This window comes from Pituophis catenifer, unplaced genomic scaffold, assembly GCF_029215685.1.
Source record: "Pituophis catenifer annectens isolate HBS135680 unplaced genomic scaffold, rPitCat1.0.hap2 SCAF_18, whole genome shotgun sequence".
In the NCBI taxonomy this organism is placed as follows: domain Eukaryota; kingdom Metazoa; phylum Chordata; class Lepidosauria; order Squamata; family Colubridae; genus Pituophis; species Pituophis catenifer.
Genome location: NW_027256898.1, coordinates 3,174,165 through 3,194,084, shown reverse-complemented (window position 1 = coordinate 3,194,084; position 19,920 = coordinate 3,174,165). Strand labels below are relative to the sequence as shown.

General features: G+C 42.8%; 1 protein-coding gene across 1 annotated transcript in view; it reads right to left on the bottom strand.

Moving 5' to 3' along the window:
- GNB1 (G protein subunit beta 1) overlaps positions 1-19,920 on the bottom strand; it is a 54,271-nt gene extending 34,351 nt beyond the window's left edge. The window contains exon 1 of the mRNA XM_070956330.1: positions 19,246-19,920. The gene's annotated coding sequence lies outside the window, so the exon portion shown is untranslated. The remainder of the gene's footprint in view (positions 1-19,245) is intronic.

The following is a 19,920-nucleotide window of genomic DNA, read 5'->3' as shown; positions in this document are numbered from 1 at the left end:
CTTGTAGACGTTTCATTACCCAACTAGGCAGCATCATCAGTGCAAAACCCTTTATGCAAAACCCAACACGGTGCCTTTTTTTCCCCTTTGCACCTGTTTGACTGCCGCGATCCATGGGACAAGGAGAAACGTTTCCTGAAGGTTAAGGAAAGACCCTGAATAGACGACGAGTCTGAAAAAAAGATAATTCTGTATTCCTTTTGGATAACGTTTGGACCTACGCCAAGTGGTGGGGAGCTCTGCCTATTTAAAGCAACGCTTTCTCCTGAATACAACCAGTTGGCCTAGCGTGCTCCTAAACTATGACGCACCCAGGTGTATACCCATCCTTCCCTTGGGGAAGTTTCCAGCAGACCCTGTCCTTTACAGACCAGCTGTTAGTTAAGATTTCCAAAAGTTTTTCCAAAGTGGCAGTCCTTTAAACCAAATTCCTCATGGATTTTAACGTTGGTTTTGCACACATACATATATATATATATGCAAAATTAACTTATATATTTATTCATTCTTAAGTGCAGAACTTACTGTTCATTACCTTAATCCCCAGAGCTTTTCTTTGTCAACATCGATCAACCCTCCAGTGAGTTAAAATCCCCAATTAACTCCAAATGCCTCACTCCTTGTTTACCATTGGGCAGGGAGAAAAATAGCAGTGAAAAACAAGACACTGTACCAGCCGTTAGTTCTTCCCAGACAGGTGAATAACCCCACATGTATTTATTTTTCTTTTTCAGAGAGGCGCATTTCATACCTACCTGTTCATCCAGTCAGAAGCTTAAAGTGGTTTATGGGTCTGGTATAAATCCAGGTGTTTTTCTGTTGGAAACCCGCACAGCTAGAATTTGCTACTTCTTCCCATTAATAAAATAAAATTCTGGTTTTATCAAGCCCTCCTCAATAACTTGTCGTCATAGGATGCAAATTAAGTCAAATAGTTAAAAAAAAATATGAAGGTTTAAGAAATCAGGAAAGCTCAGGAAGAAAGAAGGATTTCTTCAATCAAGGGCAAATCTGAATTCTGTATATTTATTGATTAGCCCTTGGGCCATATCAAAGTGCAGAGTTCCAGAAAAACAATTTATTACTAAAATTTGATAAAAGCCAATTTAAAATGGAATTGGAATAAAATACAATTTGAAATGAAATTGGAATAAAATACGATTTAAAATGAAACTGGAATAAAATGCAGTCCTAAAATGAAAAAATGGCCAATCTGAATTGAACCTGGTTGCAATGATACTAAAGTCGAATTTTAACCCATCATGCTATCCATATTCTGGCTTTGGGCTAAGTCGACTATACTGACTCCTAGCCTAGAAAAGGGACACAAAAAGTCTGTGTATACACAGGCACAGAATTAGCATTTACGTTGTAATTTCACCCTTTCCAAGGCTCCTTATATTCGTTTTGCAGCCCCCGTGGAGTAAATTAGTGTTAGGGTTGGAAATGGCTTATCTTAAATATGTAAGATCTACCATTAGGATAAGTGCTGTATTAGGGACTTTCCAGCTAATGTTATTAGCAGTTATATAGTTCTTCAGCTTTTAGATTATTTCAAAGCAAACAAGGAACGCGATTGCTGCTTGAATTGTATATTATGTCATTCTGCACGCACAGAATGTACACACAAAATGGCATATCCATAAACTGTAGTCTGCAGCTTTTTAACTACTTCTGTGTCAGCTTCTTTAGGAAAGATATTGTTTTATTCGGTGGTTGGACTGATTAACAGCATGACAAAACTAGAATGGATAAAAGAAATAATGTGTCTGGATGCGTGGCAAATGGGGAAGGGAACAGAACAGAGAAAATGGCATTATTTCCAACAGTAAGGCAATGACTAAGCATTTGAAATGACATAAACCTTCACTAACCCACTTATTGTTGTAAAAATAAACACTTTTTTTTTTTCTTGGTTACCGGGTTGCAAAGTTTAAAAAAAAAAAAAAAGTACAAAAAAAAAAAAAACACCACCACCAGAGGAAGGAAGCCGGCATGAAATTAACGCAGAAAAAAAAAGCCTCACCATTCCTTTCCAGTTTTCATTAGTAATCAGAACAAAAAAGGAAGCCACACCCTGAAGCTTGTACAGTTTCAGACTACATCGCATTCGCCCAAGACTTTTCTGTGTCACGGGGAGAGAGAGAGAGAGAGAGAGAGAGAGAGAGAGAGGGAGGGAGGGAGGGAGAGAGAGAGAGGGAGGGAGGGAGGGAGGGAGGGAGAGAGAGAGAGAGAGAGAGAGAGAGAGAGGGAGGGAGGGAGAGAGAGGGAGGGAGGGAGGGAGGGAGGGAGGGAGGGAGAGAGAGAGAGAGAGAGAGAGAGAGAGAGAGAGAGAGAGAGAAACGTCGAGTGGCTTGGATTTTTCCCACGTTCTGCCACAGGCTTATCATTTCTCCGATCAAAAGCACATCGCCGTACTTTTCCGAAAGGAAAACGAGTTTGCATCGTTTTGGTGTAAGGTTCTCCTACGCCTAAGTCCAGGGGTGGGCAATTGTGGCTCTTTTGCAACCTGTGGACTTCAACTCCCAGAATTCCTGAGCTGTCTCAGGAATTCTGGGAGTTGAAGTCCACAGGTTGTAAAAGAGCCACAACTGCCCACCCCTGGACTAGTCGAATGAAAAGAAGGCCGGGGAGGGGAGGGGGACATGATAGCAGTCTTCCAATATTTGAGGGGCTGCCACAAAGAAGAAGTGGGGGGCAATCAAAGGACCAGAAGGCAGGAGAAGAAGCAAAGGATGGAAATTAACCAAGGAGAGAACCAACAAGGAGCCTTGGTGGCGCAGCGGACTAAAGTGCTGTTAAGTAGCACCAGCTGCCTGCAATTACTGCAAGTTCAAATCTCACCAGGCTCAAGGTTGACTCAGCCTTCCATCCTTCCGAGGTAGGTAAAATGAGGACCCGGATTGTGGGGGCAATAAGCTGACTTTGTATAAAAAGAAGACCTCTCCAAGGTCCCAACGCTGGTATTCTGGTGTTGCCACCAAAGAGGCATCTCACATCCGCTTTCCCCAAATACTACTTCCCAATTCCTTGGCCTTCATGGGTCCTCATAATAGCCCATAATGTGGGTGGCTCCATCTCAGGAAGTTTTCAAGAAAAGTAGGGGAAACCATTTGTCCGGGATGGTATAAGGGGGTTGAACTAGAAGGCCTTCAGAGGTCCTTCCAGTCCTAAGATTCTACGTCATTCTAAGCCAGGGGTCTGCAACCTTAAACACTCAAAGAGCCATTTGGACCCGTTTCCCACAGAAAAGAAAACACCGGGAGCCACAAAACCTGACTATTTCTTGAGCGGTCACATAACTAGCATATGTAGTTGAATTTCTTCTGAAACTTTTCTTTTCTTGCATTTATCCATGGTTGGCCTACCGGGGGTTGAAAAGCTCAATAAATCGCGTGCCGGCGGGTGTCACACATTGACGTTTGTGACGCATATTTTGAGTGACAGGGAGCCGCGGCAGAGGGGCGAAAGAACCACATGCGGCTCCAGAGCCACATGCGGCTCCAGAGCCGCAGGTTGCTGACTCCGGTTCTAAGCAATTCATAAATGAGAGTTAGAGACCAAATTCCAGATTGGAGACATCTAGAGAGAATATAGCATAACAGAGCAACTAAACTCACAGACAACTTGCCTCTTGCATCACCTTTTAAAACATACATGCGGGCACAGACGCTTCTGCGCCAAGGGACCTAAAATGTACAAAAAAACAGGAATCCAGCTGAGAAATAGGAAGTCGGATCGAAACGCTAAAATTGTAGACGCGCCCTTACCATTTAATTTGTACAGTGAAAAAAGGCTGCCGGGTTTCTGTGCATGCAACTGCTAAAAATGGTTGGTTATGAACCACCTCTAAATAGGAGCCACTGATATACGTTTGGGTTTTGGAAGGCGTTCCCTGCAGAGATGTGTCTTGAAAGAATCATTATATCAGCTAACAACATCACGAGGCCGGGAAAGCAAATGCCAAAAGCAATATACTTCATTAATTATTATTTTTTTTTAAAAAAAAGAACCGCACAGACAGACTCAAAAAAGTGGAAGCAATGTGAGATAAATTGCTTACATCAACCCCTTGGCTCCCAGATGTGGCCCAACAGCTGGTTGGTCGTACAGCAAGGGTGGAATAATTCCTTTTTTATTCAACCTGCATCAGTTTCAGAGCAAAGCTGTTAACTGTGGATGTCGGCCATCTTTTTACTAATGTTTGGGGGGTGACACACAATAACTCCAAGGTTTAGCCTCATCCCATTCCCTTTTCAAGCCTCTCCAAACCATTTCCTTAATGTCAGACTGTCTGTCTCCACATTTCATGATCTTGGTCCCTTAAATATCGATCAGGTGTGATATGAAAGGCCATTTAGCCTTTCAGTAACACACATTTGTGGCCACTCGCTTTGAGGATAAACACAATCAGATCTACTCCACTCCATTGTGCCAAGCGGCTTGGTAAGCATGGCTCGCATATGACTGTCACTAAAAACTCTACTTCCCATTGACATAAGGCAAAAAGAAGAGCCACCAAGAGGATTAGGGGACTGGAGGCTAAAACATATGAAGAACGGTTGCAGGAACTGGGGATGTCTCGTTTAATGAAAAGAAGGACCAGGGGACACATGATAGCAGTCTTGCAATATCTCAGGGGCTGCCCCAAAGAAGAGGGAGTCAAGCTATTCTCCAAAGCAGGACAAGAAGCAATGGGTGGAAACTAATCAAGGAGAGAAGCAACTTAGAACTAAGGAGGAATTTCCTGACAGTTAGAACAACTAATCCGTGGAACAACTTGCCTCCAGAAGTTGAGAATGCTCCAACACTGGAAGCTTTTAAGAAGATGTTGGATAACCATTTGTCTGAAGTGATGTAGGGTTTCCTGCCTAAGCAGAGGGTTGGACTAGAAGACCTCCAAGGTCCCTTCCAACTCTTGTTATTCTATTCTATTTCTAAATAACATTTGGAAATAGAATAACATTTTAGTAATCCCAATGATGCCATCGAAGATGTCCGCCATTTTGAAATGAAAATGGGCTTATGGAGAGAAGAAGTCGGAGTACCAGTAACTTCCCCTCCTGTGCGTTATCCACCTAGGGTGAAATGCTACCAGGAAAACAAGAGACCATGATGGTGAGAAGATGTTTTTGTGTCATAAAACGCTAAAGTGAGAAGTCATGAAAATTATTTGGACTACTCTATGGATCTCTAGAGAAAGATGCAACCTAGAAGGAAGGAAGAAGTTTTCTGACGGTGAAAACAATTAATCAATGGAACAGCTGGAGTTGTGGGTGGTCCATCATTGAAGGTTTTCAAGAAAAGATTGGGCAATCGTTTGACCAGGATGATATAAGGTCTCCGGCCTTGAGTAGGGGGGCTGAACTAGAAGACCCCATAGTTTCAGTGTACCGTAAACCAGTGGTCACCAACTGGTAGTCCATGGACCACTGGTGGTCGGTGAGAAAATTTTGGTGGTCCACAGAAAAAAATATTTGCATTTTTTATATTACACTAAATCAGGGGTCCTCAAACTACGGCCCCTGGGACAGATACGTGCAATGAACGTTTGTGTTGCTGCAGAGAGTCTCCCCCTTTTGGGTATTTTTGTGCGGGTTGGAGGAGGGCAGAAATTCTGACTTGGGGGTCTGCTTCAGCCTCCTGGTGCAGGGCTTTGGACAAAGGCTGGAGGGAAGCGCCGCTGGTGGCGAAGAGCCGGAGGGCCTCGTTCCAGTGGGACTGCCTCATGGCCTGGAACTGACTGACCATCTCAGCTCATCTGAGCCTCCAGGTGCCGGTACCTGGCCTTGCACTCCCGCAGGTCTTCCCTCTGCTTGGAAAGCCTATGCTCCTAGTCCTCAGTGAGGTGCTTCTGCTGAGTATCCTTCTCGGTCAGATCCAATTTGAACTGAGCTGTTTTGCCAACTCTTTCTCCTGGTGCTGCTTAGCTCCAACAACTGCTTCCTGTTGGGGCCCTAAAGAGTCCAGGCGGGCAGGCGAGGAGTGGCTGGGAGGGGAGGGGCGAGTAGAGGCTGGCGAGGTGCCCCTGGACGTGAGCGACATTGGGTTGGCCACGCCTACTCAGTCCCACAACCACCTAGCCACGCCCACCCAGCCGGACATTAGGCAGATCGTATTAGTGGTCCGTGGGATTTAAAATTATGAATTTAGTGGTCCCTGAGCTCCGAAAGGTTGGTGAACCCTGCCTTAAACAATGCAATGGCTCTTATGGGGCTCACCGAGAATTTTTGGATGAGAATTTCGGATCTCCTTCGAAGGCCTACGTTTTAAACAATCTCTTCCTCGGAGGGTTACCGAGAGAGAAACAAACAAAGGTCAAAGGTGGAAAGAAAACCAGAGAAGGTAACCTGGCCATGTTCTGAACCTGGAAGACAATACTTCACCTCTTCAGTTCAATCTTGAGATATCTTTCTCCGATTGCAACAGGAAAACCCTTTTCTCTCCCCCCCCCCCCAGCGATTAAGAGAAACGCAGGCGCAAAACGCTCCTCCACCCTAATTTGTTAGAGGGAATTTTTCTGGAGCCTCTGCGAGAGGTGAACCAGGCTGCAGTGCCAGGAGGCTCGCCATTTATGGGAATGGCCCTGTTCTTGTAAGAAATGAAACATCCTGTGTTTATGCAACTGGTGGAAGTATTTTGGAAGGAAGGGGCAAGGCGCGGGAAGGGAGAGGCTGACACAATGCGGAGTTGAAAAGCTGAGCTTTAGCCTTTTATTAATACACTGTGTGCAAACGACGAAGGCAGTTGGGTAACATTCGTGAGGGGAGGAGGAGAAACATATGAAAAGCCCTCCTCATGGGCTCAACCCATGCTCTTATTTCAGGTTGGCCTATCGAGGTTTGAACCAGGGTTAGATGAGAATGTGAAAACGTGAACATGAAAAATCCTCTCATTGTTCAATGATTCCTACTCAGTTTTACCTCTCCAGACTCATCCCAAAGCATCGGGGTCATATAAACAGGATAAAGCATAGAATATCTGCGGCTCGGGATGGAGCCCTTCGTGCTCTCTCTGAGCTTGGTAGTTTTCCTGCAGGCATTTCATTACCCAACTAGGTAACATCTTCAGTGTTAGTAGTAGCTAGGGTCACGAAACATCTGCAAGAAAACAACCAAGCTCAGAGAACACCAAGAGCCCCACAGAATAAAACACGGAAGCCACATTATGCAATGAGCTCAGGATCCCACTCTATCTAGCGTGAAACCCATTCGCATTATCCAAGACAACTAACAACCTGTTGTCCTACGCTGCTACTGAAGGTCTCCTCATCTTACATGCTGCATCCTTGGCCAGATTCAATGGAATCAGATTAGGAGAGAGAGGAGGGCCTGTTCAACCCAACCGAGAATAGGGAAAGGAAGAAAAGCTTGGCGTGGCCTATCTGGCAAACCCTGCAAGCCACTTCCTGTTTAGAGCAGGTGTTCCCAACTCTCAGCTTCCTGTCATGCAGAAGGCTTCTGTGTCAAGTGTGCACATGTGAGCACGTGAAAGCAGAACCAACTTGGCTTTGAGGGTAGGCTAAACTTAAGTCAAGGGGAGGGGGGGAGAGAGAGAGGAAACGATGGCCCTTTTGTGATTGGTGGATTTAAACTCCCAGAATTCCTGAGCCAGCCATGGAATTCTGGGAGTTGTAGTCCACATCAGAAAGAGGCCACTGTGGATAGTGGGAAACTATCCACTTCTCACATCCTAAAATCAAATAATATCTAAAGATCCAAGAGAGATGGTTGATCCCCCTTTCCCTGGAAGGCCTCCTGAAAAACCTCCGTCTATCTGGGATATTTTTAATCTGGACTCCATTCGGGGAGTTGACCACCAAGACTTAAAAGGCCTCTCCTTAAAACTCTATGATACTCTACAAACACCATTTCCTTGCTTCTGATTAGCAGTGAATGTCTTTTAATTGAAGGGAGGAGAAAGACGGTTACCTTGCATTGCATCAGGTTCTAAAACAGTAAAATTATTTTCCACACAGAATTATTATTCTCAGGCTTTGGAGAGTATACAATTGCTTAAAGAAAGCCGAACAGGTGTTAAAAGATGCTTCCTATTTTCCACCATCATAAAACAAGGCTGGAAGATTTGATGGCACTTATTTTACAGATCCCGATTTTTTTTTTTTTAAAGAAAGGAACAGTCTGATTAGTAATGTCAACGTAACTGCGTAGCAATGGCAGGAGGAGTTATTTTAAATTTCACAGATATTGCCTGTTGATTCAAGTAATTGTTAAGAGGCGTCCTCGAAAGGGATTCCTATCGGTTCACGTCAAGCGCTTTTACCTTTTAAATAGAATTTATTTCAACTTGTTAATTTTACTCGGGGAAACAAATTCCTTTTGCATTGGTTCATACGTTCCTATGAATGTTACAGCTTTGCTTATGAAAATAGGACAGGGAAAATGTGATGCATGCACTTACAATTTCACCCCCCAAAAAATTCTATGAGGCTGGGAGGACATCCATTGTTAGTCCATTATACATGGGTGTGAAGAATTTATCTCCTTTTTAAATATTTGAACAAGCATTTATTACTTAGAGAGTCCCATCTGGTGGACGAATTAGCCATTTGGATTGTTTCTATTCATTTAAACTAGATTCATTTCGTTTCCCTCCACTACCACCCTATTATCCAGTAAAATGCCTAAAATGCTAACAATCACAACTGGGATTCAGGATGCTGTGGGACTTTTGAGTTTCAAACACCTCTATTTGAAGTTTTAAGAATCTGAGGGGGAGGGGGAAACCCATTCCCTCCATAAAATTATAAACCGTAAAGACCTGTTTCTCAAAAGACAGAGTGCAGATTTCACAAATAATTAAAACTAGAACTGATAAGCTGTCATAATAATAAAGCCAGAACTTAATAACCTGCACTTAACACATAGAATAAGAGATATTTTGCCTATAAAAATTAAACACAAGATTGATCTTTGCCCCAACACCTCCTGATATCAGTTGTCAATTACAATTATAATGTTCTCCAGCTTCTGTACATCACCTTATATTCCAATTTTCTGCAAGAAGGGGCCCAAATCACCTCTATTCTTTTAATTATTCTATATTTACAGATGGCAGGGCAGCTGTGCTATAGGCAAACCTGTGGCAGATGTTATCCACCATTTCTCACACACACATACACACACACACACATATTCTCATACAACATGCTATCAAACTGATAAAGACTTTAGAACATCACAAGTCCCAATACATTCCATCAATACCTCATTTCTGATGAGTTGATCAACCATTAATCATCTTCCTGGATTCATAGTTATAATTTTCATTTTTTTTCATGTATCACAAGAGTCACTTATTTAAGAAGGCTGGGCCTTCTTAATAATAATAAACACTCAAACCTGATGGATAGATTATAATGTTTGTTATCTAGAGAACACTTTCTCTGCCAACAGAAATACCCCAGATCATATCTTGACATTTCCAAGCAGCAACGAGAAAACATCCTTTTTAAAAAAATCCCAAGAGAACAGTAACCAATCAGAACAATCAATGCAGAGCTAGCGACCAATAGCTGGTGTCTACATAAAGATGTTTCCCATAACATAATCTATTGGGTGACCCATGCTATATTAAGTGATGAGTGCATATAAAGAAGTGAACACACACATACTGAAGGCAGTTTGCATAATTTTAGCATGCTAAGTGATGGGCAAAAATGAAAAAAAGGAAATTAAACCCAGGAATGGTACTTTTGCTAATTTGATAATAACAACAACAACAACTACAACAAAAAATTCTTATTTCAGGAGGGGGGAAAATCTGATATTTATCCATATATTCATTTTTGCCCCTCTGCATACAATAACTACAACAAAAATTCTTATTTCAGGAAGGGGGAAAATCTGATATTTATCCGAACATTCATATTTGCCCCTCTGGGTGTCCAAATTCTAGACAATCTTTCTTTTCTCCAAATTATCAATTGGAATTTGCAAAAGATGGGGAAAGTATCATGGGAAAAACCGAAATCTCTATTCCTCTGGCACCAAAACATCCTTTTGGGCAAAGAATGCTGACTTCAAACCGGTTAAAAGCATATATACCTTGCCTTGCATAGTTTAACTTGGTAGGCCAACTCACTTTTTATCAAAAGGCTGACATACTTTTACTTCCCCTCTGTGATCAAAATTAAGATACACCAGCCACTTTTGACAGGTTTCAAAGAAAATGCTTCCCCACCCACCCAGATACAGTTCTATAATCCTTGTTCAAGGTTAAGACACAGGCTCTTTTAAAAAAAAACACCTTCCCATTCCCTTTTCTCCCCCTCCTTTTTTTCCCCCTCCCCTTAGGATTTCTTAACAATCTTTATATTTGAATTATACTTTTGTTTTGAAACCCCTGTTCATGTTTACTTGCCCATAGGAAATTATTAATGTATCTATTTGCATCTTTATTCTATTTTTCTTGCACCTATATATCTTTATTAGCGACGTTATACCATAGCTATAATGGGAAAAACTACTAGGCTAAACATAAGGGGAAAATCACAACTGTATTAATTGAAGAACCACTACGAAATATTGCTTTAAGAAAATTTACTTATACGTTGTATGTTTTGTAAATGTTTTTTATATGTGTTTTATATGGGTTTTAATAAAGTTTATAAATTTTTTAAAAAAACTTGTATCAAAAGTTGCAGAACTTCTGATTTGACAAAAAGATATTACTTCCTCCTAGATTGCTAAGGGGAATGAAAACTGAATTTCCCACCTAACCTCTCTGAACCTCACGCGGGGGTGGGGACAAATTGGAAAACCCAAAATTGCACAGCCGAAGGTAGGGAAAATGTGAACTCATCTCTTCATCTCATGTGCCTCCAAGCCAGCAGCAGCAGCAGAATTGTTATTCTAACTTGCTTCAGATCAGTTGATAATGGAATTAGCTTACAAGTCTTACCTTGATATGCATCTCCTCATTAAGATGCATTTTTTTTTGGTCAATATTGTCTCTTGCAACTGCCTGTAAGAACATCTTTTGGAAGTAAGATGCCACGAGCTACAAAATTAGCAGCAAATCGATTTTTGCAACCTGGAAGGCAGGTTGCAAAAATTCAAGATTTGGGTCAAGGCAATGCCATCTAAATTCTGCTTATTTTTATGGGTAAGGCATATAAAAAGTAGGTGGAGCTTCGCAGCAACCATCTTCAAATTTTTGGACCCCATCTTCTTGTTTCTACTGACAACTTCTGCATCCATTTTTTTTTCCTTTTAAAAATGACTGTTTTACTGAGATTTTTTTTTTTAATTATCTATTCCCCCCCCCCCCCCGCTGTCAATGGGACATTGTCTTCAACTGGTTGGCCAAGTAAGCACAGGTAGTCCTCAACTCACGACCATAATTGAGCCCAACAATTCCGTTGCTAAGCGAAACATTAAGCGAATTTGCCCCATTTTAAGGCTTTTCTTGCCACGGTTGTTAAGTGAATCTGCTTTCCCCGCTGACTTTGCTTGTAAGGAAGTCACAAAAGGTGACTGCATGACCGGGGGACAGTGCAACCATCATAAATAAATATGAGTCAGTTGCCAAGCGTCTGAATTCTGATCCCATGACCATATGGGGATGCTGCAATGGTCGTGTGAAAAAATGTCTGTAAGTCATTTTTTCCCCCAGTGTCAACTTTGAATGGTCACTAAGTGAAATCTGTTGTAAGTCGAGGACCACCTGTACAAGACCTCCATCTATGAGGCTCAGATGACCAAACAACTAACAGGAATTCTATAAATTCTGCCCTAGGAATTGGAATTATTTTTCCCAGCGTTTCTCAACCATGGCAAGCTTGAAGATGTGTGGACTTCAACTCCCAGAATTCCCCAGCCTGGCAGGCCTCGAATTTCACCGCAGGGAAGGCTCCCAAGTTAGTTATTTCCCTAGTTTACTTCTTCAAAAAAATAATAATTGCCAGCTGGCCCAACAAAGGAAAATGAGATGGGGGTTTTACTAAAGAAGTGAAGTGTGTGTGTGTATGTGTGTGTGTGGGGGTTGGAATGGGGTTGCTGCCAGCCAAATGCACGGTTGCTTTAAAAAAAAAAAAGGCCAAAAGAGACTCTCAATCCACTCCTCTCTTCTTTCTCCGCAGCCGCAGAGAAATTATCTTTGCTTCCTTTCAAAAGAGCAGTGATTCCAAGAAGCCAGGAAATCATCATGAGCTCAGCCTACACTCAAGACAAAATGGCAAATTGTTGTCATCTTCATTTTATTACCTCGGTCCCAATTTCGCAGCTGCAGCTATTCGAGAAGAAGCTCCTTTTGTTGTTTCTCAATCTTTGAGCGCCCCTTGAAGCCATGCGGGGACTTCGATTCCCAGAATTCCTCCCTAGCCTCCGGGGAATTCTGGGAGTTGAAGTCCCACAGGTCTTCAAGTGGCCGGAGAGGGGGGTGTGAGAGAAACACCGGCCTAGACAATCATCATCATCATTTGGGCCACCATGACAGAGTTGGGCTTGAAGCTTATACAATGCTATGATCCTGAACAGGCCTTCAAGTTTAGGGAAATAAAATCCAACGGCAGTTTTGTTCCCCCCTTCTCTTAAATCTCTAGTCGGATTATTCTCTTCTAATAGGAGACTTTTCTTATTGATAATTGTAAGCTTTGTCTTTGTGCCAGTCGGGATTTTGATCTTTTTATCATCCAAGAAATTCATTTGGGGATTTTGTCTTTCAACAAAGCCTCTCCTGAATTATCACATATTTATTTTCCTTCCTGTCTGCCTCTATCATTTTTCTCCCCGTCTCTTTTCCTTACTCCCTTCCTTTATTCGTATCTCCTTCCTTCCTACCTCTCTCCCTCCCTTTCTTTTCTTCCTTCCTTCCTTTCTCCTTCCCTTTCCCCTTTCCTTCCTTTCTCCCTCCCTTTCCCTCCTTTCTCCTTCCCTTTCCCTTCTTTCCTTCCTTCCTTTCTCCCTCCCTTTCCCCTCTTTCCTTTCTCCTCCCTCCCTTTCCCTTCCTTTTTCCTTCCTTCCTTTCTCCCTCCCTCCCTTTCCATCCCTTCCTTTCTCCCTCTTTCTCCTTCCTTCCTTTCTTCTCCTTTCCCCGCTTTCCCACCTTCCTTTCTCCTTCCCTTCCCCTTTCTCCTTCATTCCCTCTTTTTCCTTCCTTCCCTTCCTGTTGCCTACTGCCCTTCTATTTAGAATCCACTTGTAATAACCACTTCAGTAGTACCCACATAAAAACAACTCAACGCTCAAAATATTAAAAGCCAGCCACTCTGAAGTTGTTTCAAAATGTTCTCAAGATAATGGCTCTGAAGCACATGCCTCTTTAATTCTCATTATCCCTTTTACTTCCTGGTGGAGTGAATAATATGGAGGATTCTGTGACCCCCCCCCACTTTTCTCCTGCAAAAATCGTAACTGCTATCCCAGATTATCTATCGTTTTTTCTCACCACCACCCCACCCTCTCTCTCAGGCCAGCATTAGCAGTACCCAGAACGCCACACAGCTACATCTGGATATTAAAATTGAGAATATCAATTACCAATCCATTAAAGCAAAGCCAAAATCCATGGACAGTAAGAATTTAATCCTATTCAGGGACTGAAATCTGAGCCAATTGAAACAGACAGGCAAGGAAATCTACAGGGCTTTGGAGAAGCCTGACTATTTGGCCAAAAAAAAAAGTTCTCACAAGGAGGGACACAGAGAGAGAGAAATTGGGGGGGGGGCATTATTAATGAAACCAATTGCACTAATGAAGCCAATTGCATTATATAGTAATCGAGACGAATCAGGCTTCTCAAGAACAGGCTATTTTTACAAACCCAAGTTCTAGATCCGTCTGAAAAAGTAGTCACAATCTCTTCCTCTGGCTCTACAGAGCTTGAAAAAAAAAATCATATTTTCCGGGGACGTTTGCTATTCATGCAATGAGGAACTAACTTCCTGGTGTTTCACAAAGCTGATTGCTAACTGTCAGCTGTCACCCCTTAAAGGGAAGGACTGGCCTGCAGAATAAACCACACAGCCTATTTAATGTTGATTTAGTCCCATCTCTCAAAAATGTACCCATCCGACTCTCTTGCTTTCCCCTTTTTATCTAGCACAATTCGGACCCATTAGGTTACAGGGACAACATTCTGATGCAAAGCATCATTTGATTAGATTTTAAGGTTTTTAACACAGGCAATTGTACATAATTGTATGTTGGGACACTGCTTGCTGCAAGCTGACCAAACAGCTACAAAAATCAATAGGAGGAAAGTCTACAATGCATAACATCTGGGGACCTACAAAGCTTCATATTAGGTTGTGCCTGGGCCTACATGGCAAAAAGCAGGATAGAAAATACGAAGATATGTATGCAAGACATTGTATTTAATGACAATGCAAAGTGCACCTTAATCACAAAATACTGGAGAGGAAAAGAAACAGGCCCTGAAAAGTAAACCTGATTCCAAACTCAAATCTAATAAAAGAAGTTTTTGATCAATTTTTCTCTCCTACTGGTCCATAACGTTTTAAAACCTACGGTAAAATATTTGGTTAACTGAATTTGAAAATGGTTTATATGATTAAAAGCTGTGTTAACACATGTCTAAGCTGTTTCCTATTTAAACAGGAAATCAAAGTACAATAAAATATTCAACCATATCTAAATTATTCCAGAAATGCTTGATTATTTAAAGCCTTCTTTTTTTTAAAAAAAAAAATAGTCCATTGCTTTTGTTTATATTGTTTCAATTAGATGAGTTTTGCCTTTGCTGATTGTTCAGTATTTTGGCTACAGCACTATTAAAAGTTCAGGATTTAGGTTTACTAAGTGAACATTTATTTTGTCTTAATAAGTCTTCAGATATAGGCTGGGAATACAACCCATACAATTGTAATAGTTGGATTTTTAAATTAAGACTATCATTTTCATGCCAACTGTCATACTTCCAAAGTATTCAGGGCAGCATTATAAACCCAATCTTCAGTTAAATGGTAAGGAAAAATGCAGAATATTTTTGGAATAATTTTTTGTTTAAACTCTGTTCAATTTGGGCTTTATTTTAAACAGATAAGACCCACCGAGTTCAATGTTTTCCCAATAAAGCAACAGATCAGGTATCATTTGGGAAAAAGTGACCAAAACAAGATTTTTACCTACAGAATATTTATTTTATGAAATAATTTCAGGTAAACTGCTGTTTACAGAAACTGACACGTACTGGCAAAGGGCAAAAATTCAGTATTTTACAGATGTGCAAATTCTACCCTTTGGTTTACACAAAACCAAGGTAACCTTTACCAAATAAATAATGAGAACCTTTTTTTGTAAAAGGGATACTTAGGTCTAATCTTCCTACCTTCCTTCATCCTTTGATCTCTTATCCAGTCTGTAACAATTTTAATCAACTACTCCACCCACCCCATGGCTAACAGAAAAGTAGGAGGAGGGAAAAAACGAGAAAGTTTTTTTTAAAAAACCAAACCAAACCAAAGCAGAGCATTTGTCAATTCCCCATCAAAGCACTATCTGTCAATGATGGGGGAGGGAAATCGAAGTTAAAGAAAGCTCTTTCCAGCTGCGAGATTGAAGCTCGGCGAAAAGCAGCGAGATGCCGGGGAGTTGCAAAACGCAGAAGAGAGATGTTTCCTGCAAACGCCATCTTGTTGCAGTTCCCCGGTTCCAAGCACACAAAACATCCATTCATTTCCAGAAAAGAAAAAAAGAAAAAAAAATGGGGGAGAAAGAAAAGAAAGAAAGAAAACAAAAAAAAAAAAAACCTGGGCGAGGGCATGTGAAAGCAACACTCCTTCCTGATGTGCAGTGACCAAAACATTGTTCGATTCTTCCTCTCAAAAAATAAAAATAAATCACAGAAAGGGAGAAGGCAGGCTAAGATGAGATCGGTTTTGTCTGCATTTTCATGTGTGTGTGTGTGTGTGAAAGGCAGCAACGGAGGTGGCTGGTCAGGAAAGCATCACAAAAAGTGTCACAGCCTGCTTTCGGGTTGCACACTCAAAAGACCCAGGAAGAAAAGAAGGAATTGGGGGTTCGATTAAGGGGGGGGGGGTGTTTCTAGGTTTCCTTCCCACCTCTGGATCCCGAAAAGCAGCCAGCCACCTGCTGGCTCCCATTTTTTTTTTCCCCCCAGGAAGGCTTTTCTTTTAAAAAAAAAAAAATTGGCAAAAGAAACATTTGCATGTCTAAAGCAGCGGAAGAGGCAATCCCAGGATTCTCATCTTTTTTACATAAAGAGATGGTGGTGAAAAGAATCACACACATTAAAATTTTAGCTAATTGTCAGAAATGACAAATGGGCAGCCAGGAAAAGGGGCTGTAGATCATTCTCATTTTTCTCTTTTTCGGCGCTTTACTAAAGAAACCCTGTTTTTTCCTTCAGATTTACCCTTTCTTTAAAACCATGCAAAACTCACAGCCTTTTTTTCTACCCTCCCCTCATTTTAAAGAGCTTTAAAAAAAAAAAGACCCTGTTACCCCTCCCAAAGCCACCTTCCTTAATTTGCACTGCTACTTAAAAAAAAAGAAAAGCCTTAAAAAAAAAACACGATCCTTCCACATCCCCTTAGCAACCACAAAGAGCTGAAACATTGATGGCAAAAATAAATTACACAACGCCTATCAAAACAGAGAAGCAACTTTAAACAAGGATTTAAAAAAAAAAAAAAAGACAGCCAAAATTGCACAAGACAACAACAGCAATAACAAAAAACCATCCTCACTGTTTCTCACCCCTCTGTGCCCCACAAAGCATTTTTTTTTCCTACCATGGGAAGAGAGGAAGCAGCAAAATTTTCATTTTTCTTTTTAAGCCCTTCCTTCAAGCCAAAACTTAAGACCGGTGCCCTGGTTTCAGTTCCTTTCAAGCAAGCAATCTTCCACCATTATACCAAATGCACATAATACTCTGGAAAATTTCTTCCAAGCGTATCTTTTTTCCCTTCTTCTTCTTCTTCCCCTCTCTGTGGTTTGGCACCTTTTCCTTCCCACTTTTCCTGCCTTTTCAGGGGCCAGAAAAGACCCTCCCTCTTTCCCCCCCCCCTTCCTATCTCTGCCTACAAGGAAAAACTCCCCTTTTCCTGATGCTGCTGAAATGGGTGGGACTGTGATGATGAAGACAATGAAAAAAGGGGGCGGCTGGGCGGTGTAGATTGCTTTGATTTCCCTATGTCAGCAATCTGGGGAGGGGAAAAAATAAATAAATAAAAAGGTTGGGCTTCTTTTCCACTCACCCCTCCCTAGATCAAAAGAAGGGAAAAGAGAGGACCACATTTCTGAGATTTCGGGGAGGAGAGAGCAAAATGGAGGGGAACCGGTTAGAGAAAGGCTGTGTGTGTTTGGTGGGGAAAGAGGATTTGAAAAAGGGGAAGAAAAGCAGAAGTAGCGGAGAGGGGGAGAGAGAAAAATGGCCAAAGGGAGAAGGGAGGGAAAGACATGGTGGCGGGCCAGAGAAGAAGGGAAAACAGGAAAGGAGGGGGGAGGAAGGAGAAGAGAAAGGAAGAACATTTTAGTCACCCAGGGAGGAGGGAGGGAGGGAGGCTTTAAAAAAAAAAAGGAAGAGGGAATAAAAATGAAAGAAGACAATATCTCGGGGTTGGGAAGGGGAGGTGGGCCTGAAGGAGAAGGGAGCCTGGGTAGAATAAAATAAAATAAAATAAAATAAGGGGAGCATGATTTGGCTAAAAGGGAAAAGGGGGGGAGGGATGGACAACTGGTGGATTTCCATAAGGAGACGCCCTCTCCAGAAAGAAGGACAAGGCCCCAAAAAATAATAATAAAAAAAATCAAAGGGCAGGATGGAAGAGGAACGGATTGAAGTCCCGTTAAAAATCAAGAAATGAAATGATTAATTCGGGTGGATAGTTGGGGGAGAAGGTTTGGGGTCTTTGGGAGGGGGGGGCAAAAGATGGGGAGGAGGAAAACGGGTCCCTAGTTATAGGTCTTGATCAGATCTAGGGGAGGCAGTCATGGGATGGAAGGGGGGGGGGCTTTAGTCTATATATTTAGTCCATGCTTTAGTCCATAGATAGATAGGATAGATAGATAGATAGATAGATAGAGAGATAGAGAGATAGAGAGATAGATAGATAGATATTGATTTCATTCCATGCTTTAGTCCATAGATTAGCATCTGATATATTAAATATATTACAGTCGAATATCAGCCTACATGATAAACTGAGCCAAGCATGGTTTAGTTTTTTTTTTTGGGTGGGGGGAAGAGTTGCATTTTGGAGATAAAGAGGGAAAACAATTGATTCATTGAAATTAATCTAGCTTGCATTTCAATGTGAGGAGGGCTTTGGGGGACTGGATGGGGGGACAGGGGTTAGAGGGGAAGAGAGGCGGATTGAACCAGAGCAAAATAAAAATAAATAACCCTGGAGGAGGAGGAGGAGGAGGACTATTATTACTATTATTATTTATCTTTATTCATTAAACTTGAAACTCGGTCAACTGAACATTCAAAAATGCATCACAAATACCCTTGACTGGTGCTAATGGTTGATACAGGTTGCTGCCAGCGTCCTAGGTATCAAAATAATAATAATAATAATAATAATAATAATAATAATAATAATAATAATAATAACAATATGCTTGGGAAGTGTTCGACTAGTGATTTGGGATACAAAATCCAGCATGGTCATTCGTTTGCTGTGTATACTGTCGTTATTATTATTATTATTATTATTATTATTATTATTATTATTATTTTCCCAGGAAGCATTTGAGAGATTTGGGGAGGGGGATTGCCAGAGATGCAGTGCCTGGGATTCAAAGGGGGGGGGAGGGGGAAGAGAAAAGGGGTTCATTGTGGGTTCAAATTGGGGGGAGGGAGGAGAAAAGAAGGGAGGGAAGGAGGAGGAGGGGAGGGCTAGAATTGGGGGGCGAAAGGGGGCGGCTAACATTTTTGAGCCTGGCTGGGAGATTATTATGGGATTTCCAGAGAGGGGGGGGAGAGGAATGAATAGTGGGGGGGGCAAGGGCTTATTATGGGATGGGTGGGGGCAGACTGAGGAGGGGAGGGAGCACTCCTGCCTTGCTTGAGGGAGGTAAATTGGGGTCTGGGAGCAAGAGGAGGAATATTATGGGATGGGTGAGGGCAGACTGAGGGGAGAAATTGGGGTCTGGGAGCAAGAGGAAGGATATTATGGGATGGATGAGGGCAGACTGAGAGGGGGAGGGGGGGAAATTGGGGTCTGGGAGCAAGGGGAGGGATATTATGGGATGGGAAGCTCATGTCAAACCTCCCCCTCCTTCCCAGTCTCACCTTCCTGGGCGGCCTCGGCTCTTCTTCTTCTTCTTCCTCCTCCTCCTCCTCTTCCTCTTCTTTCTCCTCAGGCGCCCCCGGTCGACCCCCGCCGGCCCGGCTGCCCGGCCGCGGGCGACCTTCTCCCGGCGCTCCCCTTCCGCCTCAGCGGCGCCTTATCGCCTTCCCCGGCCGAAGAAGAAGAAGAAGGGTGGCGGGGTGGGGTGGGGGGACCAGCCGGGAGGCCGAGAAGGCCGCTGTCCCCAGCCGAGACCCCCGCCGGGGAAAAAAAAAAAAAAACGAGGGCGGCGGCCGCAGCAACCACCGCAACTCCGGCGCGCGCGGGCAGGCAGGCAGGCAGGCAGGCGGGCGGGCGGGGGGGGGGTAATAGAGAAACAGAGAAAAAGAGAGAGGGGAAAAAAAAAAAAAAGAGACGACGAGAGAAAGGGGAGCCCCGCTGAGGAGAAAGACGCTCGGGCGGGCACGTTCGGAGGAGGGGGGGGGACGAGCAACGTCCGTCCGGTCTGTCTGTCGGTCGCGCGCGCAGTCCTCCTCACGGTCGTCGTCCGTCCGTCCGGAGGGAGGGAAGGGCGGGTGAGTGAGTGGGGAGGGGGGGGGAGAAGACGAACAGCCGGAACAGCCTCGCGCGAGAAAGGTTGAGGGAGGGGAATACCGAAAGGGAAAAAAAAAAAAAAA